We start from the raw sequence: 27736 nt of genomic DNA on the forward strand, positions 1-27736 counted from the left end.
GTTTAAAGAACCCCTATAACGGAAGTCCACTGGGAGGAAGAACAAGTGAAACACCCACATCACCCTGGGGACCTGGAATCTGAGACTCGAAGTTGCCCAGGGCCTGTGAAGGCCGTCTGGTCATTGTCAGGTCTGTTTGTGTACGAGCGGTCCGTGCTTACCATAGACTCGGAAAATGCAGCCTGCAGAAGAAATTAAAAGTCACCTGACAAGGGCAGGGGCATCTGGGTGGTTCAGTCATTAAGCAGCTGTCTTTGGCTCAGGTCATGATCCCAGGGTTCCCTGCTCAGCAGGGAACCTGCTTCTCCCTCTCCCACTCCTCCTGCTTGTGTTCTCTCTCTCGCTGTCTCTCTCTGTCAAATAAATAAATTAAAAAAAAAAAAAGTCACCTGACTGCCTATAGCTCCATCACTGCTAGGTAAATATCACTTGGACATTATTTCAGAAATGGGGTCATTCACACTCAGTCCTGCAAACCTGCTTTTTCACTCAGCAGTGGTGGGGATGGGCAGGCTGGCCAACTGACATCCCCTGCACGCGCTGGGCGACATCACCGTCGAGGCGTGAGGTGGCGTGCTGTCTTCCCGGGGGCATCGTTGGCGGAACCTCTTCACGCCCCCGTGTTGCCCAAAAGCAGGAGCTCACCCACCCCTGCCCCCTCCAGGCAGTCTTGCAGGCAAGACTTTGGCAAGCGTCCCCAGCGACATCGACACCCTCGCTCTGCAGGAACAGTGCAGTGCTCCCTCTGTTCTGAATTCAAGCCAGCCAGGCAATACCGACCACCTCTCATGAGGCAGCACCAGCCTAGAAGCCATTCCCACTTTGGGGGAAGAAATACACATTTCGGGCCCTCTGGAACAGACGGTGAATGCTTGCTCTCACTTCCCTCCGCCCTGTTCCCCTTTCCGAAGCCTGGATTTGGGGGGCCCTACAGGTAGTACCGCCCACATGGAATGGGAGCCCTCTGGCGAAGTGCTTTTCTGGGTCCAGCTTGACAGGTGTGACTGGGAAACTTTGCCTGAACCTCCGAGAAGGAATGTTTTCCTTTATCGTGGGTCAGCGCCTCACCAGCCATGGGGAAACTGGTTCAGAGATCCGTGAGCGCGGGGAACCTGAACCCACGTGCTCTCCCGGTGAGACACTGCGTTGGGCAGAGTGGATGGGGTGCCTCACCCTGTTGACACTGGGCTCTGGGCTAACAGCGATCCGCAGTCCTGACTTTGAGGGACTTGCCCTTTCGGTGCTCAGGGAGCCCTGGGGCTCCCGCCCTTGCTGGCATGGACGAGCTTTCCTAGCTCAGGAATAAACAAGGGATTCATTTCTGGGCGCAGCTTCTTGGGCTCCTTGCTGCTTCCTCCCTCCCTCCCCGTGGCGCCCCCTGTGTTCACTGGGTGGTGTTGGGGTGCCATTTGGCCGAAGAGTGGGAGGAGGGAGGGAATTCAGTGGATCCAAGCCAGTCGGTTGTGCCCACCCTGGAGCGGGATGTGGTTCATACCACAGCAGGTCTGCCCGGCTGGGACGCGTGGCAGTTCGTAATGGGGATAATCATAAAACTTACCCTGATTACAGGCATGTGTGACGTGCGTCTGGCACACATCTTGGCCTTGCCTCTGGGAGCAGGCCGAGCGTGGCCCAGCCGGCAGCTGCCTTGCGCTTTGCAGGGTTTGGGGCCTGGACAGGTGAAGGCTGGGCGTGCGGGGCAGAAATTGAGCTGTCACAGCCACGAGGAGCCTCAGGAGACCAGACCAAATGTCACGTGGTGTACTTGGATGGGCTCCTGGAACCGAAGAAGGACAGTGGCGGGGGTGGGGGGGGAACCAAGGGAATCTGGATAAAGAATGGACTTCAGTCAATGATAATGTGTCTGTGTCCGTTCATCCTCTGGACAAGTGTGTCATCCCAGTGTGAGAGGTTAGTAATAGGGAAACTGCGTGTCGGGAGGTGTATGGCACCTCCCTGCGCTATCTTCACATCTTTTCTATAGATTTGCAGCTATTCTAAAATAAAGTTTACCTTTAAGAATAGACTGAAGAGTGTCAGGGAAGCAAGTGGGTAGTGAGGGTTCCTCGGCATGGCTCTTGGCCGGGCTGGCCCTCTGCGGGCACATCTGTGTTCTGAGGCCCCACCACAGCTGGTTTTGGGGTTCGGGTGGCCTGCCAATCCTGGCCAGCGCTACCAGGCGCCCCCTGCCAGGAGACGCCCCGGCCAGAAACAGCCCTTCTCTACAAAGCCAAGTGCAGTGGGCCCAGTCCACTCCAGGTCAGGCCGTGGCTGGACTCTTTTCCTTCCGCACGTTCTTTGTTCTCTCCTGGGCCAGACATTTAGAGGTGAGCCGCTCTCTTGGCCAATGAGGGAGGCTTCCAAACACAGACACAGATCATCTTTTTGCTAGGTGAAGTTGGGAAAGGGGGCAGGGCCGCCGAGACAATGGGCCCATTTATAAGCTGCTCTGACATTCAGAGTCCAGAGCGTCCGGCTTCAGAGCGGGGTGGCAGGTGTTGGGGTGGGAGCCCCACACTAATCCTGTTAGCAAGGGGAGGCTGATGCGTAGACGACAGGATGAGATTGTCTCCTCTGGAGACGGCCGATTAAAGTATGTACAGAATGCACTCGGCTGCTTGGAGGCCTCTGTTCCCTTGATGTTTCCAGTGTATGCACTGAGTCGCGACACAGGGATCGAACAGTGTCACACACCCAGCCCCGGGAAAGCCACCGAGGGCACCCATGCACACGCTTTCGGGCTCAGAATCTCAGGCAAGAAGCCTTTCTTACAAGACCCGACTTGAGAGCATGTAGACCAACGCTGGTCTCGGGCTGCATCTGCCATCTCCCAGCCCGGAGCTTCTCAGAAATCAGCCTGGAATCTTCTTAAAATGCAGATTTTGGCACCAGAGGTCTGCAGGATGGGAGAGGGGCTTCCGTGGTCCCGCAGGGTTTCGGTCTGGCCTGGTGGTAGTGGTTCCCCCTGGGAGGAGAGGGCTCCTGCTTCACAACTTGTCAGAAATTTCGTTAGAAGAATGAATTGGGAGTTAAGCCTGAGCCTGAGTAAAGGGAGGAGATTGTGCTAGAAAGTGCTAGAAAGAGACGAGGAGGTGGCAGGTGGGAGGAGCAGGAAAGCAGGGACCTGCCAAAGTGGACCGTGTGTGCACGCGTGCCTGCACACATGGGATTCTGTCCTGTGAGCACTGAGGTGGCTTTGACTATGGACCTGACGTTCTAAGCACTTCACACCTTTGAGTCACTCCCCACAGCAGTCCTGCCAGGTGGACACTGCTTTTGCCCCTTTTCAGAGAGGAAGGTTTTCCTGCCTGCTCAGGGCCCTGCAGACAGGTGGGGGTGGGAACCCAGTCCTGAAGCCTGGGCAGTCCCAAGTCTGCTCCTCAGCCCGGCGGGGTGGGGGGGGGCGCAGGTGGCATTCCCGGCCAGTGGGTTCACACTCACGTGCATTGAACTAGAGCTTATGGGCCCTGTGCTAGGGGAGCGCCAGCCACCTGTGGGCCTCTGGGGTCCACCCTTCTCCTGTGCCCCTAGGACTCACGTGAGGTGACCCAGACCCAGGGGGGCCCCTTTTATAGGGTCCTGACCACACGGGGGACCCCCTTGTGGCTGGTCAGGCTCTCCAGAAGGTCCTTCCCCTGGCCTCCCTTTGCCTCTCAAACCCGGGTCCGTGTGTCTCCGTCCCCAGCTGAAACTCATGGCACATTTCGGTTTGCCCGGTACGGTCGTGAAGGAAGCTGGCGCAGATTCCTATGTGCCTATACCATACGTTAGAGAGAACACATTTTCTGGTCCCTTCCTAGGAGGAACAGGCTCTGCGGTTTGTGGAGGATTTTCCCAGGGAAGGCCTGGGTTTTAGGGGGCTGGACTTCCAGAGTCCTTATTCCTTTGTGTGCCTTCCTGCCTTTCAGAATGTTGCCTGGCGGTGGGACAGGGAGAGCGGGGTGGCTGCCGCTGCCACGGGCCTCACGGTTGGGGGGAGTTGCTCACTTGCCAGCAGTTTGGCCCCCCCTCCGAGGATCCCTTCATAGTGTGTGTTTCCTCACACCATCTGGAGAGGGCTTCGTTCACTCAGCCACTATTTGGGAGCCTGCTACGACGAGGGTGTGCAACGTCGGGCACAATGCAGGGTACCAGGCCCCACCACCCCCTCAGCCCCTGGGCTCAGGGACCAGATGCTCTCTGCTTGTGCCCTGCTCCTGAAACCTCAGAGGCCTTGCTGGCGTGCCCTCAGGCCGTTTGTGCCCGCTGACCAGAGCGGGAGCTCTGGCTGGGCTGGTTCCCTGCCGCAGACGTCACGTCGCTCTTCTGCAATCCTGCGTAGAAAGTTCCTTTGTTCGGCAATATTGGCATGCTTGAATCAATGCCGTGGCCAAACAGGATGTGGGCTGGGTGACTCCCATGGGGCTCGCAGCCGGGGGTGGTTCTTGTTTTCAATCGTCTTAAGAGGTAACACCCACCACTGCCAACACTGCTACCACCAGGCAGGCACAGGGCACTTCGGGGCCCAGGAGGAGAGCCCTGGGCCTGATGGGGGGCCTGAACTCTGCAGGCCCTCTGACCCCACCTTTAACTGCAGGGAGGGAGTCGGGGAAGAGGAAGGGCCAATTCTGAGTCATCATCCAGCCCCTGAGGAGAAGGCTTCCAGGTAAAGCTTGGAAGCCTTGGAACTTGGTTTGCTAGGAGCGGGGACAAGGATTTCCAAGTGGGCCCTGCTTCTCCGCGGAAGCTGGTCTGTTTTGTTTGTGGGACAGAGTGAACGGGAGGCAGCTGCAGTGTGCAGGGCGCCTTTCCTCGCTCTTCCCCGAGGTGCCAGCAGGCCAGCCATGGGGTCCTCTGAATCTTGCGTTGATACAGAGAACACTTTGCGGATGAACAGAAAAATCACGAAAGCAACGAACGCCTGGAGAGATTTGTATAGCCGCTGCCCAGGCGGAGAGGTGGAACTTCAGCTTTGAATTCCTGCCTCCCCCGCCCCCAGTGCCCGTGTCCTCTTACCGTACCCCCGGTGTATTTTACCCAGTCTAGCATAAGCATTTAAGTAGCCCCTAACTTGAACTTGGTGACTTTCCCCTGCTCTTTACAGTTTCTTCACATAGCCAGTAAATTTGGGTCCTTAAGCATTGTCCATCGTTTTTCATGCTTGCGGTATGCATGTACACGGAAGCCCGGGCTTTCTGGTTTGTGGGTGGCCCACCCTGATACAGCCCCACGGGTCCTCACCTGATGTTCACACCCTTGCGTAGTCCTTCCCCCTGCCTGGCATCCCACTTCTGATAGGGATCGCCCACTGATGGACGTCCCTTCATGGTTGGGTTACATGGGATTATAGCTTCCTTCTGGACTATGGTCTCCGTCTCTTGCTTGCTTTGATCAAGCACGATGCCATACCCAGAGTCCCACTTGGCAAAGACCTGAGGCCTGTGGTCCCATAGCCAGCAAGGGCCTGAAAGCTGCCAGTAAGGACTCGAGGCTTCAGATGGCTCAGGTCTTGACTGTAGCCTGAAATAGAAGACCCAACCAAGCCCATCTGGATCCCTGACCCACAGAAACCGTGAAATAGGCATGTCACGTGTGGTTACATGTTCCGCAGCACGGGGTGCCCAGTGCGTGATCTGAGAGTTCCTTTCTGGCCGCACACCGTGTTTCTGAGGTTCACCTGTGTGGACAGGGTGTCGGTGCAGTTCGTTGACTTTTCCTACAGTGTAGTTTCCCAGTACGCTCGCACCTCCGTTTACTTCCTCCCTCCGCCCTCGAGGTCTGGAGCTTGTTCACAGCCCTTGCTGTTGGCAGCTGCCTCGGGGGAGCCTGTCTCGGGTGGCTCTGCACCCCACCCCCTCTCCCTGTGGTTGGACTTTTCGTTTTGGGAGGAGGGAGGTCTGATGGAAGGGAGAGGCTATCTGATTTGTTCTAATTTATGCTTTCTTCTGGACGAATCGCTCTAAACTACTGTTTATCCGGTCTCCCCGGGGCTTCCAAGGTGAAGGTTCTTTCCTGGTTTTTAACTCCTTCTCCTTATTGAATTGGAGGATTTCTTTGAATTTTCTGGAAAACGAGCCTCTCTTGCTCGGAGTGCTGCAGGTTTCCCCGTTGGCCGCTTGGCCACACAGACTTTCACAGTCCCCTTAAGTCACATGCTGAATCCTGTCGCTGGGGGCCCATTTGCAGAATTACTTTCGAGGGTTCCAGTTCTGGCCGGTTGAGGTCCAGTCTTCGGGTGGCCCTGGCTGTCCCTGTGAAATTAGGCTCCTGTTTACCGTAAGTATCGGACGCTACCTCCCTGTGGCGAGTCTGGCCGCTGGGTCTCCTGTGGGCCGCCCCCTGGCCTGGGAGTACTTTCTGCTGGAGGAGCTGGCGTCCACCTCTCACGGAGAAATCCATGAGTCAGCGCTGGGCCTGGGGCTCGGGGACGCGCCCGCCAGCTGCCCTCAGTCTGCATTTGGCTCTGTGCTCTGGAGGTGATTGCTGACGGAATGCGGGTCTGGGGAGACTTTGCCCGCATGTTTAGAGCAAGTGCATTCCTAGAGAAAGTTAAAATTAGAAAAAGCGGCTCCATTTCCTGCCATTCAGTGGCAGTTGGCTTGTGTTTGTTTGCACAAGGATTTTTCTGGTAACCGTCTGTAGTCGGTTTCTGGTGGAATGTGAGGTGAAGTCATGATTTTCGGGATGGAGGTGATCGGTTTCCATGGCGATCTTTGTTGTTGGAGAGTGACTGCTTTGTTGTGAGTTCTTGCAGATTATGCGGGAATGGAAAAATATTATTGAAACAACCCTTTCCTCTAGCCAGCAAGAATGTTTCATCATTTTTTTTTAAATTCTTTAGTGGGAAGTTACCATCTTTGTTAGTGAAGTCCAGGAGGAGTGGACCGCAGCGGGCTTGGCGGCTGATCACCCCTCCTCCTCCCTGGGAGGCTGCCCCCCACCCCTCCCCAGAGGTGAGGCGCCTCCCTTGTGCATCCCCACACCCCCATAGGAGTGCTAGGTTTAGCAAATAGAAACGCACGACATCCAGGTGTATTTGACTGTCTGGGACAATTATTTGTCCTGCATTTGAAGTTCAAATTTAACTGGGTGTCCTGTATTTTCTCTGGGGACCCAATGGCCACCTCAGCCCCGGCTGTTCTTTGCAGTCCTCGTGCTGGGTCTTGCGTGGTGCCCAGGCCTCTCCCAGGGGAAGAGGGTTCGCCTGCTCTGGGCAGGCTGGCTTGTGGCACTTGGGGACACACCTGTGGCTTCCCCAGTTTTGTGCCGTGCAGTGTGTGGACAGCTCCCGGGCCAGCATGGGGCTGACTTCTTTCGACACCGCACCGAGGGAAGGAGCTCACCCACGCTGGCTGGCCTGAAAGTGCCTTCCTCTAAAGGCAGCATGTTGCCAGGAGCTGAAGTCACAGGCTTCAGGGGGAGAGGTGGGTAGGAGCTGCGCCTTGGGCAGGGAGGGGGCTGAGGAGGCATTCCCTGCAGCAGGAGGCAGGATGTGTGTGCAGCAGTTTTGGGCCCATGCGGCTGACCTGCTCGGTGAAGGGAGTTGACAGTGGGTACTAGGAGGCTGGAGGTGGACAAGGGCCAAATGGGGGAGAGCCTTGAAATGGCTCAGGGAAGCCAGGCCCTACACCCCAGGGCGGGTGAGCCGGGGAAGAGCAGGTGAAGCAGGAGGGTGGGTTTGATGGAAGAATAGGGCAGCTGGGACCCCCTGGGAGCTGATGAGTTGCTCCAGAATCAGACTGCAGGTGACAGGAACGTTCAGGCAACAGGTGCTAATAATGGAGCGTCTTACCAAGTGCTGAGTGCAGTCTTGAGGCTGGGACACAGTGGTGAGCGAGACAGGCGGGTTCCTGCCCCCACAGACGGAGCAGGTTAGTTTGTTCTGGACACAGATGCTGACCCCTCGGGGGGCTTCCGTAGGGCCGTCCGAGTGAGCACCTGCTGTGTCCCGGCGTCCCAGCTACACGGGATGAAATCGCAGCCTTCATGGAGCGTTTTCTTATAGTAGAAGAGAAAGGAAATAAAACCATCAGCAGAATGTCAGGATTGAGAAGTGAAGTTGGCTGTGGGACTAGGGGCTGAAAGTGTGCTGGTTTGGATGTGATATGGGAGGCTGAATAATACCTCCCACCCCTGAGATAGTCCCATCTTAGTCCTAGACTGTGAATGTTACTTTATATGGAAAAGGGACTTTGCAGGTATGAGTCATTTCAGGAGAGAAGACCCTGGATTATCCTAAATATGATATGATGACAGGTGTCACTTTAAGAGTGAGGCAAAGGGATCTGACCTCAGGGAGGGCCTGTGAGGAGGGAGACAGGGATCAGGGTGGTGGGCTTCGAGGATGAAGGAGGGCCCACAAGCCGGGAGCACATGGCCACTAGAAGCTACAAAAGGTGGGGAAGGGGATTCTCTTCTTAGAGCCTCCAGAAAGAACCAGACCTGCCAGGGCCTTGACTTTAAAGTTGGTTTCAGATTTCTGGCCTCCTGACTGCAAAAGCGTGAGCTGGTGTTTCGGGCCACCAGGTTTGTGCGAGGGGTTGAGGATAGACGTTGAGCAGAGCCCCGAAGGGCATAGCTCCTGGCGCCTTCAGAAGGCTGTGGTGGCCTTCCTTGCTGACGAGTTGCCTGTGACCGCGGGGCTTGAACCGGGTCCAGGCCCAGCCTAGGGTCAGGAACTCCTTGGGCGTCCTGAGCTAGGGTTGCCTTGGCCTTTAGCCTGGACGTGAGCCATGGCAGACGTGTTTATTTTTAATGTAAAATGTCAGTTGGAGTATGAATACCCTTTGCTTTTCTCCAGTTTAGGAGAGTGTGAATGTATCTCATTATTATTATGATTTTGGAGAGAGAGCTCCTGTGAGCAAGCAGGGAGCTAGAGAGGGAGGGAGACTCTCAAGCAGGCTCCATTCTTGGCCCAGAGCCCGCCACGGGACTCTATCCCACAACCCTGGTATCATGACTGGAGACGAAATCAAGAGTCAGATGCCGCTCAGGTACCAGTGTATCTAACCAATGGAACGAAATATTGCCTTGGCTTTCTAAATTGAGAATTTCTGACACTTAGCATAGCCCACTGGCTTGGACCAGAGCCGGCGGCATGTGCTCATTCCTATCACCCAGCTGTGTCTGTGCCTTGGCCAAAAGGCCCAGTGCTCACCGGCCAGTTTCACATTTGTGAATCCATCTGTTCTGGTTTGCCCTCTGAATGCAGAGCCTGATGTAAGGACTTGGGTTCTGGTGTGGGCAGGGAGCTGGTCCCTGGAAGCAGGAGCGGGGAGCCAGGAGATGAGGGCCAGGAAAGCAGGTGCAGGGTGAGTTTCTGAGCTCAGGATCACCGTCAATGCTGGGGCTCCCTTGTGCCAGGGACTGTCCTGAGGAGACATGTGAAAATGCTGTCGATTTGTGCCTCTGGAGGGTAGGAGGCTGGGGCGCTGACCCCAGGGCCAGCCTGGGGAGTGTGCGGCGACTGTTCTGGGGAACGAGAAAGGCCGCAATTTCAGCCCCATCCAGGAAGGGCTGAGACAACCAGCAAGGTCTGGCGTAATGACTGCCCACCATCGGTGTGGCAGACGGTGTTCTGAGGATGGTCGGAGAAGGTTCAGACCTGCGTGACCATGAAGGCGCACGAAGACAATGGGCTGCCCACCCGTGGGGGACTCGGCGTCCCCCATGCACCTGGCGTCCTCCCTGGGCACCTGCTGGCCGGCGCCTTCCTGGCCTAGAGCCCCCGCATCCCATTCTGTGCTCGGGCGAGCATTTTGTCCCTCATTGTCTTCCGTTTCCAGGCTTGAGTTTCCATGCCTGCTTTTTACTCTTCCTTCCAGTTCCAGAAGGCAGGACCTGAGTTTCTGACTTCCCTTGCTGTCCCCTCTGTGCTTTATGAGCCGTAGAGGCCCAGTGGGGGTTTGTGAGATGACAACAGAGTGGCCTGTTGACACTCTAACCTCCTGTCCCCCGACCCTAATGGGCAGTGGCCACGGAAGCTTGGGCTGTGTATTTAGTCATTCACCTTCCGTGCTTCGGTTTTGGTTGCTTATGATGAAGGCAAGCCTAAGTAAACATCCAGAGCCGTCATTCATCATTCGGAGAGACGGGTCGGGGCAGATGGCTTTGTTGGGAGGTAAGAGATGGCAGACAGAACCCACCTTTCAGGGCCCATAGTAACCACCTGGCCTGCTGCGTTCTGCCCAGGACCCGATTCCACGCGTCCACGTTGTAGATAGGAACTGAGGGGACCCAGGAGGAGGGGGGACCCCCAGCTCTGCGGCTGTCCATGGAAATGTTTCCCGAGGTGCACACCACTCCAGTGGCCTTTTGAGTTTGCAAGATTTTCATAACTTTTTTTTTTTCAAGATTGCAATTTTTAAAACGTCTTGGTTGAAAAGTAGGATATTCCCTGAGGTTAGGGACTGCTTTGCATTGCTGGATAACATTGTGCTTATCTCACCAAGAGATTTAGGAACTGCAGATTCATTTTGGATAAATATTTAAAAATACAGAATGGCCCCCTTATTACTTTATTCAGGTCTCGGGCTTCAGAAAGTGTGTGTCCCAGCGACTCTGTTTCTGACCCAGTTTCTGTATATGCTTTGCAGGTATGGCTTGTTCTCTGAGGCGGGGGGAGGGGAGTGGTCTGTGATACGGAGCCAGATGAATGAATAATAAATCATTTAATGCTCTTAGAAAGTAAGCATTCTGCCCTTTGCTCTGCCTCTCTGGCTGGGTTTTCTAAACAGCGAATATTACCACACAGTCCAGCAGCGAGGCTGCCGGTGCGGGGGGCCTTCCCCCCACCGAATAGCCCTTTAACAAAGCTCAGTTGGGGGGGGTGCTTCCCAAGGCCTTAGTTGGGGATGAGTCAGGCGTGAAAGGGAACTGGAATCAGTTGGAAAAGCTGACCCCAGAGGCTCCAGCTGTGGGTCTCCCTCTCTTGACTCTTGAACTGTTGCCCAGGTGACAGGTTGCCAGGGTGAAAATTTGACCCCAGGAAGGAGCATCTGAGAGGTCACATGGCTGGGGGGGGAGCCAACAGAGTGGGGGAAAGGAGGGCACTCCGAGGGAGGAGGTGGCCGTGGGGCTCTGGGTGAAGGCAGCCAGCACTCCTGCCCAGGCGGGGTGACTCCCCACCCTGCCCGCCACTGAGAAGAGCATCCACCACAGCGTTCAGACAGAGCCAGGACTCCAGTCCCCGTCCTAACAGGGTCTGAGTCTTCTACCCACCAAGTCGTCTGAAATATTTTCAGCCTTCTCAGCATTTGTCGGCGGGGTGTGCGGGAGAGCTCTTTGCACCGTCTCCCAAGACTCACACCTGAATTCCCTTCGCCTGGTGCAGGCAGGATGTTTAATTTCCTCCTCCTTCAAAAGCCTTGGGAGGTTTTATAATTTATGTCTCGGAAGAAGGAACGAAGGAAGGAAGGGTGACATTGGGGCCCAGTCTGACATCTTATGTCTCACTCGGAGACATCGGTCTCAGGGCAGCCTGCTTTGTCTTCCTCTGTTCACTTCACTTCGCGTTTGACCATTACTCTGTGTATCAGTCACGGGTGCTGGCCTGGCTCCCTACCTGGTGACCCCGGCTGTCCACTTCCTGATCTCAGATCGTGGTCGAAAGTGTCTGGTCTCTGTTGTCTCGTCTCGGAAATGGTCTCAGCGATACCTGCTTGCCCACCTCCCAGCATCACTGTGGGAAACAGCCAAGAGGCCAGGTGGGAAGGTACGGAATCAATCATCATACGTTGTACCAGTGGTTCTCAAAGCGTGGCCCAGGGACCAGGAGCATTGCCATCGCCTGGGAGCAAGGGAGAAGAGCAGGCTCTCAGGCTGGCCTCGGGGCGGTGGGGTGGGCGGTGGTGGAGCCCAGCCAGCTGTGACTCTGAGGCCTCCATGAGTCCCACGGGGATAACCACCACCTGCCGCCAGTGTTAGCAGTTAGGTTCTCAACCTTGTGTTTCTTCTCCAGACATTTTGTGGGGCTTCTGTGTAGTTGGCATTAAGTATTTGGTCTTTCATGTTCCAAAGCAGACAAAGAAAAGTCTGATTGGATAGACTCTTACATGGTATGGAGAGCCTGGTTTTACATTGAGGACACGAAGGCCCAGACTTAAGTTAGGCCTTTTAACCAAGGCCCCCGAGCTCGTGAAGGGCAGAGCTGAAATGCAAACCCACAGAATTCCTCCGTTCCCCTGGCTGCGTCCTGCCGCACCGCCCACTCGCAGACACGGGTCCCTGCCTGGAGCCATCACCCATTTATCCATGGGCAAAGTTAGCATCAAAAAGAATCAAAAGCCAGGATGCCGCCCTTGGACAGCCCTCCTTCATTGTCCAGACACTGGACTTACACTTCCTATCTCGCTGGGGAAGCCCAGGCTCGAGATCCGGGTCAGATTGCGAACGTCCTTAAGTGACCGCCCAGCTAGTTGGAAAAGTTACTCAAATCCTGGAAGAAGAATAATGTTCCTTTTTTTTTTTTTAAGATTTTATTTATTTATTTCGTTTGGGGTGGGAGGAGCAGAGGGAGAGGGACAAGCAGACTCCCCACTGAGCCTGACCCGGGGCTCCATCCCACAACCCTGAGATCGTGACCTGAACCGAAGTCAAGAGTCAGAGACCCAACCCACTGAGCCCCCCAGGCGCCCGAAAACTTTGCTTTTTTTAAATGCCAAAAGCCATGTCGGAGAATCTTCCGTCGGGTGGAGGTCTCTTCTGAGTGTGAGTCTGACAGTGCAGCCTCCTGATTTCCTCCTTGAAGTCGACAAACAACACAAAGACGCTGGCAGAGACGTCTGTGTCCAGCTGGTTAATTTTTCCTCGAAGGTTCAACGTTGTCTCCTTTGGCAGCCCATTCTTTTTTTTTTTTTTTAATTTTTAATTTTTTTATTTTTTTATAGACATATAATGTATTATTAGCCCCAGGGGTACAGCTCTGTGAATCGCCAGGTTTACACACTTCACAGCACTCACCATAGCATATACCCTCCCCAATGTCCATAACCTCACTCCCCCTCTCCCCTCCCCCCAGCAACCCTCAGTTTGTTTTGTGAGATTAAGAGTCACTGATGGTTTGTCTCCCTCCCGATCCCATCTTGTTTCATTTATTCTTTTCCTACCCGCTTAACCCCCCCATGTTGCATCCTCACTTCCTCATATCAGGGAGATCATATGATAGTTGTCTTTCTCCGATTGACTTATTTCACTAAGCATGATACCCTCTAGTTCCATCCACGTCATCGCAAATGGTAAGATTTCATTTCTTTTGATGGCTGCATAGTATTCCATTGTGTATATATACCACATCTTCTTTATCCATTCATCTGTTGGTGGACATCTAGGTTCTTTCCATAGTTTGGTTATTGTGGACATTGCTGCTATAAACATTTCGGGTGCACGTGCCCCTTTGGATCACTACGTTTGTATCTTTAGGGTAAATAACCAGTAGTGCAATTGCTGGGTCATAGGGTAGTTCTATTTTCAACTTTTTGAGGAACCTCCATGCTGTTTTCCAGAGTGGTTGCACCAGCTTGCATTCCCACCAACAGTGGAGGAGGGTTCCCCTTTCTCCGCATCCTCGCCAGCATCTGTCATTTCCTGACTTGTTAATTTTAGTGGCAGCCCATTCTTAAGCAATTCACCTCAGTCGAGTCTGCGAAATGGTCTGCTGGATTGCTGTGGAAGCCACTCCTGTCTCACGCATGGCCGTTTGTTTCTGTGATAATTAAATGCATACAGTTTTCCAGAACAGGGCCCACCAGCTGCGGCCAGATGGGGTAGAGACCTAGAGGAGGAGGAGAACCCCTGTCTGGCTGCAGGTGTGGGAGTCCGTGTGTCTGAGACAGCAAGGGGACAGGTAGCACCGAGTCCTTCTATCACATGCACAGACACATGAGCCTCCACGCAGGGAGGAAGGCCAGCCAGCTGCACACAGTCCTGATGACCACCGGCTTGCTCCTGTGTCGGGGGCCCCATAGGAGCCCATAGTCCGGGAGTGTGAATGGAGAGACACATAAATCAGTGTGGTGTCTGGTTGTTTGTCTCAATACCCCCCTTTCCCTTTGTGCTTTAATACTCAGTACGGGTTTCCTGTAGGAGTGGGGAAAGGAACCTATGTTCTGTAAATCATATATTCTGTAAAATTCCAAATGCTCTGTAACTAGGGGAAACGTCAGGGGACCAGCTCTGCGTTCTGGGCAAGAAAATGTCACCACCTAAGTCAGGTGAGATTACAGACACTTCCCCTTGGCGGTACTCATCCCCCACTTGCCTGAACAGGCTTCCCGTTCACGGTGTTGTATGTGTGGATTTTGATCACGTGGGACATAAAGGCCATTACCAGTCGACCAAAGTGTTACTTACATATTTATATATTTTAGTTTGATTAATTGGCGCTCTTAAAAGGGACTGATTTCCTCTGATAACAGTGAAGAAGTCAGGCCAGGAGATCCACTTTGTTCTTTTTTTTTTTTTTTTTTAAATTATATTTTATTGTATTTTTTCAGGGTTCCAAGATTCATTGTTTATGCACCACACCTGGTGCTCCATGCAATACGTGCCCTCCTTAATACCCACCATCGGGCTCACTTATCCCCCAACCACCTCCCCTCCAAAACCCTGAGTTCGTTCGTCCACAGTCTCTCATGCTTCGTTTCCCCCTTGGATGGCCTATATGTGCAGTGGAATATTATGCAGCCATCAGAAAGGACGAATGCCCAATTTTTGTCACCCACTTTGTTCTGAGGCTCATGGTGCTCAGCTGCTCTTGGGGGCGGGGGTGTGCCTCCCTGGCCAAGGTCGGGGGTAACAGCTCTAGAAGCCGTGTGAGCTGACGGAATTTGTCTTTGGGGCCATTATCTGTCTGGGTTTCGAGCCACGATGCCCGTTTTCTTCTTTACCTCCTCCCTGCCTCTTCTCAGCGTGGCTGGCATTTAAGCAGGCACCTGTGAGTACGTGCCCACTTCCTTTTGCCCTGAGCCAACCACAGCCTGGCCCTTTTTGCCTCGTTGTGTAAGTAAGGCTCATACAGAAATGGTCAGCAGACTCTCCCGGTAGAAGGTGGGACGGAATGTTTCCAGCTCTGTATACGCGATAGGCATGGCTCTCTTCACCACAACCTGACTTACGGACACTGTAATATGAATTTCATGTAATGTTCATGTCCCAGAATACTCTTATTTTCATCTTCCACCCCCACTATTTTTAAAAATACAAAAGCATTCTTTGTTCCTGGGCGGTACAAAGACAGATGACGCCCTAGATTTGGCCCTGGAGCTGAAGTTTGCCTCTGGTAAAGGACAAGAATTTGTCTTGTTCTGCTTTCTGCTCTCAGTCTACTACTTTGGTGCTTTGTAGCATAAGGCACAGGGATGAGGGAGAGTCTGTTCTGCCATGGAGAGACTCCAGATATTGGCTGACATGGGGTATGAGCGATCCTCTGGCTGATGGAGCCATACATGTCCATCGTGGCAGCTTGGAAACCTTAAAAAGACCCTGTCATCCCCACAGCAGCCCCTGAGATGGTCGGGATTGTGAGAATTCCTTTTCCCACTTTGCAGATACAGCACAATGGTTTCCTAGGGCTGCTTTAGCCAAGGACGCGCTGGGCCGCGGGAGCACCAGGAATGTGTTGTCTCATGGTGTGGAGGCTGAAAGTCTAAGATCGAGCATCGGCAAGGCTGTTTCTTTCTGAGGCTATGAGGGAGCATCTCCTCTGTGAGTCTCTCCTGCTTTTGGTGATTTGCTGGCTTTTTGTGATGTTCACTCCAATCTCTGTCTTCATTCTCACGTGGCATACCTCTGTTTGTGTGTGTGTGTGTGTGTGTGTGCACCTCCAAATTTCCCCCTTTGTAAAGACACCCATCCCATAGGAGCAGGACCCATCCCAAGGACCTCATTTTAATTCTATTACCTCAGTAAAGACCCTATTTCCAAATAAGGTCACATTCTGAGGTCCTGGGGGTTAGGGCAGGACTCCAACATAGGAATTTGGGGGAGCATAGTTCCATGTATTAACAGGGGATGTGGAAAGCCTGTTTGAGTATCTTGTTGGTGACTGTCCTGCAGTGAGAACACAAGACAAAGCTGTCACCTCTGTCTTTGTATGAATATAATCAAAATGTCATGAGCCTCTTACTATTTATGCCCCCAGATTTCCAGACCTCCTCAGGTAGGGTAAACTCTCCATATCTGTGTCTTCAGCTGAGACTGGAAGCTGGTAATACAGTTACTGGCAGACAGACAGGGGACATTGGGCTGTGGGTGAAGACACGGTGTGTTCAGAGACTCCCAAAGACAACAGAATTTTGTGTTCTCTGCATTGCTTCTTGACAGTTTGGTGGTTCTTGTCCACTTTGTCCAGTGGTAGCACTGATGTTTCATGACACAAAATCAGGGAGATGGGCATCTTCTAGACTTGGGACTTGATGATCCCACATGATGGGATCCAACTTGATGATCCCACATGAAGTCCTGCGGTTTCTTCTGGGGGCCTTGGGGACTGGGGAGCCCACACAGGTGTATGGCCACTCCCTGAGGACAGCAGTGCTTGGTCCAGAGATCATGCCCGCTTGCCTCTCAGGAGCGCTGGTCTTTGTGCAGAAAAACGTAGGGCGTTCGGAGGTCGACCACAGAGCTAGGAGGTTGGAGAGGGACCAGCAGGTCCTTTCCACGTAATCCATTCCCCCCTGGACCTTACTGGTGGGACCATTCACAGCCAGATCCCCTTCCCTCCTTGCCCTCCCAGCACCAAGTTGCCAATTCCATGTGTGTGTGTGCGTGTGTGTGCACGCACGCACTTGTGTGCTTGTGCCCCCACACTCCCGTACCTGCCCAAAGTCCAGCATGACCATCTGTGAGTCAGCTTGTTGGGCAACATTGGGTCCTCCCATGTTAGGTATGAGGTAAGAGTTGACCCAGTCACCCCTAGTCTGGGGAACCTGCCAGAGACTCACGGGATGAAATTAAATCCTCTACCTAACTGATCCTTTGGAAGGAGCAAATGGCAAGCCCCAAAGAGCTTGCAAGGCCCTTCCCTCAAAATGCTAAGTGACTCAGCCCTTAGAGCAACAGGGAATACGAGTGTTGTGGTTAGCTCTTCGTAAAGGAAAAACCTGGCAACTTTTTGTGGTTCCGATGACGTAGCAGTCTGCAGTTTCTCAGCAAATGTGTATTTTGTGGCTGCGAGAGAGGCTTTGGGCAGCCTGGGGTGCAGGAGGCCGAGGCAGGGAGCACGGGACGGGTGGGGGTGGGGTGCTTCTCCAGGGAACTCGGGGCTTGCCAGCTTCCCGACCACCTGGCCCGGCACGGGGGGCCCCGCACACAGACCAGAGCAGGGGAGCGAGGCCCCGCAGAGCTGGCACCCGGACAGAACGCAGCAAGAGATTCCCATGACCCCAGCCAAGATTTGGGGGAGGGGTGGGGAATAGGAAAGGAGGCACCCCAGTTTTATATAGGCTGGTGTTGTGACGGGAGGGATGACTTTTAACAATCAGAGAAAAAGAAGTGCTCTACATCACGTTCTACTCACTGTGGAACAGATCAGCAGGAGAAGAGACGGGACGCAGAAGCCCCCGCATCCCCCTGCTGAGAAGCCACATCCGCTAATACTGCCTCCTGTCCCTTTTCAGCACGTTTCCCCCTTTTTAACACGAGGAGAGCTTTCGAGTGCCGCGAGTGTCCCAACGAACATTTGAGAGTCCCACGAGTCTTCCTCGGTCCTGATGGTAGCGAGGCAGTCACGTCCACGGTCAGCGGGCCGGCTGGACGGCAGTAGCTTGTTCCCCGTGTCTTGAACATCCCATCCCCAGCCCGCATTTTTCTGTCTCCTTTGGGATCTAAATCTTTTGTCGTGTCTGAATAAACGTTCTCACGTCGTCGCCTTTCGCGTAGCGTTGGTTGACTTTGATGGAGCTCTTCCCTTTGCCTTTGCGATTTTGGATTTCGCTTGTGCCAAGTTCTGTCTGCCTAGAGATTAACTGTGTCCATGACGCATTTTTCTCTTGCTTCGGGTTGATTTCTTTTCCTATGTGCACACCTTGCTGTACATCTGGAGTCCGTTTTACTGTTGAAGCCCCAAAGTTGGGGGGTCAGGGGGTGCAGCGTCCTGAAAACTAGCCAGCCGCCCCAGCGCTCTTGCCGTCGCACGGGAGATACTAGTTTGGAAGAGGGTCTATACCCACCGTCTGTTCTCAGGGGGAGGGGGCCGGAACGTCGCAGTCCCGGTGGCCCTGATTTGGGGAGGGCATCCGGGATGCAGTTTCAGCCTCGCATTTCACCACGTGATTGGGCCAGGAGGCCATGGCTCAGGGGGCGTCCTGCATGGTGACTGTCAGTCCTGCCCCTCCGACATGCCATCCTAGTGTAAGGGATCCTTTGCAGATGTGGGCTGTGTAGCATCCCATTGGTTGAGTGGGACTGGAAGCCGCTCCTGAGTGACTGTGTGTCGTGTGTGAGGAGGAAGCCCCGCTGCTGGAGGGGAGACTGGGATGCGTCTCTGGGGTTCAGCCATGAGATGATTCTGTCGAATGGCCAGGCTCTGCAGCAGAAGTGACCGCAGGTGAGGGGAGACACAGCCATGGGGGAAGATAGCAAAAGAGCCGATAAAAATAGTAAATAAAATAACAAATAAAAAAAATAGCAAGTAACGGATAAAAAAATGGCAAATAAAAATAGCCTTGTCGCAGGCTGTGATACAGGTCTTTGTGTGAGAGGTTTTCTGGGGGCATCTGCTTGGGGTCTGCGTCCCTGGAAGTCCAGGGCTGGCCTCTGAGACCCCACAGGAGGCCCTGCCTCCTGTTCTCAGCAGCAGGGAGCCAGGAGCAGGTAGCTTCTCACCCCTGCACACTGTCTGGGAAGGGAGAGGAAGGGAGAGGAGGGGAGGAGAAGGGAAAGGAAGGCAGGAAAGGAGAGGGTGGGAGGGGTCTCCAGGGGCCATTTCCAGGCCTGGCCCTTCCTTCTGCCAGCCTTGCTCCTGCAGCAGGGATGGAAGGCACATTTGGGGCCACATCGCAGCACCCACCACTGTCCCACCTTACCGTGTGAACGCGGCTGAGGGCATAGTTCACCCTAGACATGGAAGAGGGAAAGTGCCATCGTGAGGTGTCGCTGACTGAGGCTCTGAATCCCACATTCCCCTTCTGTCTTGCAGCATCTGCCTTCTGTGGACGGGAGGCCAGGTCCTGGGACTTACACTCTGACGTCAGGAAGCGGGTGGCCGGTCAGAGGTAAGCTGTGCAGCCTGGGTGTTGGAGGAGCAGCTGTCCCCCTCTGCTGCGTGGAGGCCACTGTGTGGTGGCCAGGGTGCAGGGACCTCTGTGGGGAGATGGGCCCCATATGCCCCCAGGGCAGCTCTGGAGGGAGGAGTCACTTCCAGAAGCTTCTTGGCCTTTTACAGCTCTGCAGACGTCTCCCTCACGGCTCTGTCTTCACATCCTTGTCAGCTCTCAGTTTCCCCAACCTGGGAAGTACAGATGGCACCGGGGACTGCCCTTTCTGGTGCCACCCAAGGAACATCTGGCTCTACCAGAAGCCAGACGGGCAGCTTGTTCTCTGCCCTGACAGCCATGGGGCAGAGCCGGGGTTGGCCGTCCCTTTCCTGTTTGCACAGAGGAGTTCGTCTTACAACAGAAGAGGTTATGAGCTCCCAAACAGTGACCACCAGTCACGACGTGCAGGTTGAGAGAGTTCCGTGTGGCCATGGTTATGGTTCGCCTACGCTGGGACTCGGGGCGGGCGTCGGGCCTGGGAACACAGTGGCAGACAGGGCATGCTGCTGCAGCCAGGAAAGAGTGAATGGTGTCCTCATAGAACGTCCTCGAGTATTTTCTTGGCTGTTCTTTTCTTCTTCTTCTTCTTAACTGTTACCATTAAAGCGCAGTTGACATGCAAAATTATGTTAGTTTCAGGTGTACAGCGTGCTGATGGGACAAGTCTGTCCAGGGCTCACTGATCCAGGATCACTGTGGTCCCCATCTCATTTCGCCCAGTGGTGGGATGTTAGCGGCTCTGGATTCTTTCTCCCTTGGCCATCGATAGAACAGTCACCACAGTGGGGTCCTCTACACACCCTTCTGGGGATGAAGAGCCCCACCTGTGCCCTTACCAGGTGAAAGGATCAGGTAGAATTAAATGGATCCTCTGCATACACTGAGTGGAAGAGGCAGTTCACGGGGAGCCGCTCAGAGGCTGCCTTCTTCCCCATCACGTTGGAATAACAAAAACCCTCCCAAGTGAAACGGGGAGCCACCTGGATCGTTCCAGGGTTTTCCTTAAGTCTTCCGCATCCTTCGTTCGACTTGGGATGGATGACTGGGTTTTGTTTCAAAGCTCTTCTCTCCCCACCTTTTCTATCAGGTCTCATTGTTTTCCAGTATCTGCTTTCGGACAGAAAGAATGTTGGGGATGCCTGCACGTTACACGCCTGGGGCCTTTTCAGTAGCGATGCGAGGAATTCGGGAGCTCTGTGGTCCCAGGGTCAGTCCTCTCCACACTGAGGTCTCAGGACTTAAAATACTTCTGCCCTTGCCTTATAAGTACAGCCCCTTGCCCTGGAGGCTGTGGTCTGTTTGGGTTGCGGGGAAACCCAGTGAAAGGCATCCAGATTCCTCGCATTCTTTTGGCCTGGCACCAGCCGGAATGCCAGGATTTCTGAAATCAGCCAGCAGATACGCGGCTCAGCTCTTTTCTCTAGATAAACTTGACTGACATCAGTGGGTTGTACAACATACTCGCTGTCTGATCCCCCACGCGGTCTCCCCTCTGGGTTTCGATTTAGGGTGCAGCTTGGCAAGTGTGGGGCCCCCCCGCCCCACCCCGAATAAGGCTGGTGGAGGTTCCTGGGGCCTCTGCTGCTCCGGCAGTAACCTGAGCTGTGTTTATGTGGCTTGCTTTCTCTGGCACTGAACCGGGGTTCTTGGGGGCAGCAAGATGTCTGGGAAGACAAAGCAGGTTGGTAGGATGGGGCCCTCTACCAGGAGGTGACCCAGAGTGGTGCCTCTTGTCTCCATCTTGGCATAAAGGGCTCCTGCGAGCCTGGGAGGCTCACTTTTGCCTGTTCTGCAGGGGTGGCAGACGTGCCATCGGGCTGAGATTTTAGGAGAGTGGACGTGTGTCCTGTGTCCTACGGCATTTAGAGAACTCATCGACTGGCTGTGGTCAAAAAAAGGCATTGTGATACAGGCAGCCAATTTTTGTGGCTCCCCCCCAACCCAGGAACATAAATCCGGTTTTCTCTGTGCTTCTGTAATATTTGAGATCTAATTTATCTCAGGTTCACCGTGAGGTGGAGCTTCCCGGGGTTTCAGTGTGTATGTCCAGAGTTCTGCTGCCTGATTGTGTGATTTTCCGTGTCCTTCCAGCAAGTCTCAACCTGTTAGCGATCCCCCTGTTACTTCCATCAGAAATCGTTCATTAAAACACCTGCTCCGAGGCTGCGGCTCAAGATGGCGGACCAAGTGAGGGAGCAGAAATGAGCCCTGCCTTTTTCTTCACTTTAAGACCCGTGTGAATGACTGTGACTGGCAGATACCAGAACTTGGCCTCAGCTCCTCAGGGAGCGTGCCAGCCAAGGACAGAGCCCAGTTCCTCCTCCAGGGGAGGCTGCAGCTCGTTCCCACAGTTCTGCCAGTGCCTAGGAAGGCTTCAGCCGGCCACCCTCCCTTGTTTTGTTTGCTCAAGCCCTGGAGAAGGCCCCTGTCCTGCCCATTTCACAGATAAGACATGAGGCTCATTCCCTAAGCCACCCCTTCCTGGCCCACCCCCCCTTATCTGGTCCTGGGAAGACGCACGCCTCACGCAGGCAGGGGTCCCCAGTCCCCTGCTGGCCCAATAAAAGCAAATGACAAGCCATGAATGTGAGCCGTCTCCCTAATTTTTAGAGGTAAAACCAACTTTTTCTCCTAGAACTGTCCATTTACCTGAAAGTCAAGGATATGATTCAAGAATGAGTCGATCTTAAAGGAAGTTACTCTTTAGCTGCCTGGACCCTTCTTCTCTCTTTGGGCAGGGCCCACTCTGGCCAGGCACCCTCGGCCTGTACTATGTGGAGAAGCACCAATGGGGTCTGCTTTTCAGTCCAGGGAACTCCAGACGTTTCTGATGGGCTGGAGTTTTGGAGGTTTTGTTTTGTTTTGAGGTGAAATTCACGTAACATCCAGGGAATCATTTTAAAGTGTGCCGTTTCCTGGAATGGAGTGCCTCCCATTCACACCGCTCACGGTAGTGCTTAGCCACACCCCAGAAGAATCCCCAGTACCCAAGAAGTAATTATTCCCGTCACCCCTGCCCCCATCCCCTGGCAGCTACTAAGTCGTGACTTTTGAGGATGGAACTAGGCTCCAGTCCGTGTGGTGGGAGATCCTGCTGTCAAGACAGCGCGGCTCAGTCCTGCATGGACGCCCAGGCCTGCTGGGATTGTCCCTGGCCAGATGCCCCGGGGCACTGCGATCCTGCACCTGCTGAGGCCTACAAGACACCCCCAGGGGCAAGGTCTGACCTCACATTGTCCCAGAGGGCAGCCCCCCAGCCAGGCGTTGAACCTGAGATATGGCTCTGCCTCTTTCAAAACCTCTGCCTGCCGATGTCTCCCCTCTGTGCTGCCTCGCTCAGTAAAGAGTGCAGTTGAATCCAAGTGAGGTCCTGAGCCGGCTCCGTGGAACCCCGGGGAATGTGGACAGATGAGAAAGCTGAGCCTCCCTCCAGGCGCTGAGTGACACTCAGAACGGCATCTGCGTTCTTAAAAGCCTTGTGTGTTAGCCTCGTCGCGGCCCACCCTCTTCAGCCTCCTTCGCGGGCGGGAAGTCTTGAGAACAGATGAGAAATGTTTAACATACCTGGTTTGGAGATAAAGGTGTGAGCGAAGACTCCACCATTGTTTATTTCGAGAGCCTCGGCTGAAACTCTTGCTCAGATTACAAAGAACTCCCCAGTCTAATCAGAAAACCCCTCATTTCCCTATCTCCCTGGCTTGAGTTTTCTCCTGTATTAGTTCATTACTTAAAGCCCACGGGGCTTTGGGAAGGGCACAGTGAATGCATTTTATTCTGGGGTCAGGAAAGTGTCTCTGTGAGCAAGTTCCTCTTTTCTAAGTGTAGAAGGGTTTCAGTTAGGATTTCAGTGAGGAGTCCGTGAGCATTTTGTGCAAATTAATTTCTTTGGAGCTCGGTTTCCCTGTCTGTAAAAATGGGACCAGTGTCTAGAAAGTTCTTAAAGATGAAAAGGAATTAAATATGCTCTCAGACTTGCTCAAGCGGAACAGGAGGGCGACTGGAAGGGTCCAGACCAAGCACTGCGGGCCACAGAGGACCCGGGAAGCAGGATTTGAGTCCTGAAGCTGCCTTTCAGGGATTGCATGTCCCGTGTGCGCGTCCCCTACTCCTTCCTGCTCCCGCACCTGTGCGCCTGCCCCCTCACCTGGCCCGTGCTGCTCACCCAGCGTGCACCGGGCCCAGGGATGGCCGGCTGCCAGCACTCAGAAGTGGCTTCAGCCAGCTCAGCCTTTTGAGCCAGTCCTCAGTGGTTGGGTTGGCCGGCAGGCTGCGGATTGGCTGCCCTGTAGGGGCGTCCATTGGTGATTCCTCAGGGGGAGGTGCAGGGCCGTGGGGGCGTTCCTGGGCCTGGCAGTGACCACTGCTGGTCCTCCTGGGCCAGCAAGGAGGCGACCCGTGCTCTTCCTCACCTGGGCTTGTATGCAATTTCCTTTCCCTCCTTCCCTTCTTACTTCCTGCCCTCTCCTCTCCGCCTCCTTCCTTTGGGATTTGGCACCCCCTGTCACTTGGGGCAAGCCATTTAGACTCTCCGGACCTTCCTTTCCTTGTGTCTTTATTGAGGCCCCCCCAGAGCATCTCGGGGCAGCCCTCCCCTGACATTGTGGTTCCTGTTGTTTATCCAGAACCTTGCCTTTCTCACCTCTCGCCATCGTGGTGGTCCCAGAGGTCAGAAGAGAAATTAATATGACCCACTGGCCAGAGTGAATGACCTCCTTCCAAGAGGTGAGCAGCAGGCCTGCAGGAGGGCCGCGCGGAGGGCTCATCTGGGTCTTCCTGGCACACTCTCGTCATGTTTTGTAGGCTCCCATCACCATCAGGCAAGTGCAGGTCCAGAGTTCCACTTGTGATGCTCCTGGAACTTCCTTTCCACTCTGCCGACAGCGGGGAAAGCTTTGCATTTGGCAGAAGAGGAAGCAGAGATAAAAAAAAAAAAAAAAAAAAGCCAGTGTCTGTCCTAGCTCAGTGTCTTCCCAAGGTCACAGTGTCTTCCCTTTACAACCTGGCCCTCCACAGTCCCAGCAGGCAGGGTCCGCCTTCTCCACCCTCCACCTCTGGTGAGGGTCTGTGGTGCTCAGCACCTGTGCTGTGTGCCCTCACCCTGGTTTGCATGTGAATGGGGATCCCCGTCCCCACTGGCATCCACCCCTGGGCCGCCCTGGACTCTGCTTAGTAAACACAACTTGATCTTTTTCCTTTCTTCCTTGTCACCGTAAATCCTGTTCATCCTCACTGTTCCTGTGGGAGCTGGAATGTGTGGCCCCCTCTCTGCCTTCAGCTGTTGGCGAAATTAATGATCACCGATGGGTGCTTAGTCGGCCTGCGGTGTCCTCGGGTCGCGCCCACCCTCTGTTTTGGGCCTTGTTCTGTTGAACATCATTTTTATGACAAGCAGGTTGGGGCGCCTGGTGGCTCAGTGGGTTAATAAGCCTCTGCCTTCAGCCCAGGTCATGATCTTAGGGTCCTGGGATCGAGCCCTGCATTGGGCCTGCTTCCCCCCTCTCTCTCTGCCTTCCTCTCTGCCTACTTGTGATCTCTCTCTCTCAAATAAATAAAATCTTTAAAAAAAAAAAAAAAAAAAAAGAAGCAGCAGCAGCAGCAAGCAGGTGTTTACCCTGGGTCGGTGGCCTCCTAACGTCGTCCTTCTAGAGGGCCTGCCACAGAACTTCAGGGGCACAGGTGGTTTTCTGCAGAGAAAACCTGTCGCCCTTACCGCACTTCTGAGAGTATCTGCACCCTCGAAAAAGGCAGCAGCTCCTGACTTGGCAGAAGACCCCATCTGTCTGGTTCCAAAACATTTGACCCAATAAGAGACCTGTGAGCCGTCACTCGACATCGTCCCTGCCTCCGGCTGCCGGCAACCACTAACCTGCTCTCAGTTTCTCTGGATATGTCTGTTCTGGAACCATACAGTAATATGACTTTTTGTGACCGTCTTCTGCATTTTCCATGATGTTTTCGGGGGCTGTCCATGGTGTGGCATGGGTCAGAGTTTCCTCCTTTTTATGGAGAGGAAGACTCCATTGTGTGTATGGCTAGACACGTTTTATTGGTCTGTTTCTCCGTTCATGGGCACTGGACCGTTGTTGCCTTTTGGTGATTGCCTCTAGCGCTAAGACTCACTCTGTTTTGATGTTCTTACTAAAATGCTAAAAGCTTTCTTCTCTGGTCTCCCGGCTCTTGGAGAGACCCTTGGCTTTGGATTCCAGCCCCGCACCCAGCTCCCCTGTCAGTCCCAAGTATTTACTAAACCTCCAAGACCCAGGACTTGACCTAATCGCCTCTTGATGACAGTCCCCTCAAATGATGCTGATCTGAACACACCGTCCCCTTCCTGGCAGGACTCTAGAGTGACAGCTCAGTCTGTCCTCACCCGTGAAACACGAGGGCAGGGCCCAGGAACCTGCGTTTCACAGACCCTGCTTGACGGTGGGTCCCTGCTGTAGCCGGCCACTTTGGTTCCCTGTTTAACCTATCTCCACTTTTTGGAGGACCCCTCAGAAGCCACAGGTGTTTGCCGAGCCCTCCTGACAACCAGATTCTGCAGGTTGAACACACATCTTACTGGCCAAACGTGGTGAGGGCAGGAAGGGAGTAGGGGGAGCCAGAGCCTGTTGGCTTTCGGAATGATGCGCCGCTACAGGGTCCCCACATGCCCGAGCACTTAGCTTCCATTATGCGGCTACACCGGGCCTCCCAAGGTTGTATCGCCATGTCCCTGGCGGTGGGGGTATGACTCCTGAGGGGCAGGGAGCAGGCAGAGCCCCTGCAGCTGTCCAGCTCTCCCCTGACGCCAGGCACTAAGCCTGTCCTGGCCTGGCCAGATGGAGGAGACAAGAGAATGCTGCGGTTCTCTCTGTATGGGGAGCGTGCTGGACACCACCTCTTCCCACCCAGGGTGCAGGTGCAGGAGGAAACAGGACGGTAGGTGGGCTGTGTGGCCTTGGACTTCCCCTCTTTGTCTCTTCCTGCTTCATGCCCAACGGTTTTGTCCTCCTCTTCTTTTTTCCTCTCCTTTCCTTTCCTTTTCTTTTTTCCTTTGGAGATGGCTGTGTCCAAGGAAACCTCAGAAGGGCTACTTACTGCTTTGGGCCGTTTCCTATCTAACATTCTCAGGTTTTGGTAAAGAATAGGTCATTCAGAAATCTGCAGAGTAGCATTTTTATGGGAAATAATGTGTATTCCCTTTTAATGTTAAGGGGTTTTAAGTGTGATACTAAAACATTCCAGAAAGAAACGTGTGGGGTGAAGGTAGCCAGTCCTGTAGGATGCTCAGGACCAGTGGTCTCTGCCCTCTGGGCTCACCTCACTCTGCTTGGCCCCTGGGGGCCGCCAGCCTGGGTTTCTGCTCCCTGAGGCTTCCAGGATCACCCCTCCATCCTGTGACTGTGCCCAGGGGTCCAGAGAAGGGCAGAGACAAAGAGGTAGTGGGGGAGGGCTCTGGGCAGGTGCAGTGACAGCAGCAAATGGCGTGTGTGCCATCGTGGCTGAAGGTGAAGGTTTGGGGGTACCATACAACGTCTGTGTGTCCTGGGATGAGCTGGTTCTCCAAATCAGTTCCATCATCTCTACTCATCGAACCCGCTTTGGAGATTTAAATTCGTTCTTAGGCTTTTTTCACCGGGCCTGCCTAGTGATACAGGCTTCCTGGTGAGAATTGACATGATCTCTGCTTTTCTGGGGCCAGAGTGAACCCACACCCAAGAAATCAAGTCGGGGGCCAGACTGCAGGTAGTTGGGGTTGAGGAGTTACAGGTGAGACGTGGGGAGTGGCTGAAGGCAGGCCAGCAGCAGGGGAAGGAGAGAGAACTGGCTGGGGAGCCGATCAAGTCTAGAGCAGTGACCAACAAAGTGTAGCCCTGGAATGGGGAGACCAAACCCTGCGTGCACCCTGTTTCATAAAGAAGGTTTTATTGGAACCCACATGTGCCCTCCTGTTCAGTGTCTGCGCTGTGTTGGCCGGGGGGGGCGGGGGGGGGGGCGCTGACGGGTGGCTGTAGACAGAGGTCCACAAAGCCCAGAAGGTCTGTCCCTTTACAGCAATGCTGGCTTGGGGACATGCGACAGTGTCTGGACACATTACCGGGGGTCATAGCTGGGGTTGGGGCTGCTGCTGGCATCTAGCGAGTAGAGGCTGGGAGGCTGCCAGCCATTGCACGAGGCGTAGAACATCCCCACAGCAAAACCTGCCCAGGGCCCCAGGTGGCAGGAACCCGAGGTTGAGAATCAGTGCTTTCCAGAGACAGTCTTCTGTTCCACCTAGAGAACCCCCTGGTTGCAGGGCAGGGGAATCTAGCATGGGTGACTTCTGGGCGGTGCCCTTTGCCAGGATGGGGATGCAGGGGTGCAGGGCAGGCCCACCTGGGTACAGGGAGAGGAGGCCAGCGTGTTGCCTCCCTGAGTGGCCGTGGGAGGCAGCTGTATGGGAGACATGAGTTTGGGCACCCCATTGCTTGGGGTGGTCTAGCTCTGGCTGGCCTCCTTAAGCAGACTGCCCCAAGCGACAA

At 54.2% G+C, this 27736-nt stretch overlaps 1 protein-coding gene across 3 annotated transcripts in view; it reads left to right on the top strand.

The window, feature by feature from the left end:
* The window catches only part of SH3BP4 (SH3 domain binding protein 4), an 83887-nt gene that overhangs the window by 18013 nt on the left and 38138 nt on the right, over positions 1 to 27736 (top strand). For all 3 annotated transcript variants that reach the window (XM_046019244.1, XM_046019243.1, XM_046019242.1), the window contains exon 2: positions 19115 to 19190. The gene's annotated coding sequence lies outside the window, so the exon portion shown is untranslated. The remainder of the gene's footprint in view (positions 1 to 19114; positions 19191 to 27736) is intronic.

Source organism: Meles meles, chromosome 9, assembly GCF_922984935.1.
Source record: "Meles meles chromosome 9, mMelMel3.1 paternal haplotype, whole genome shotgun sequence".
Lineage (NCBI taxonomy): Eukaryota > Metazoa > Chordata > Mammalia > Carnivora > Mustelidae > Meles > Meles meles.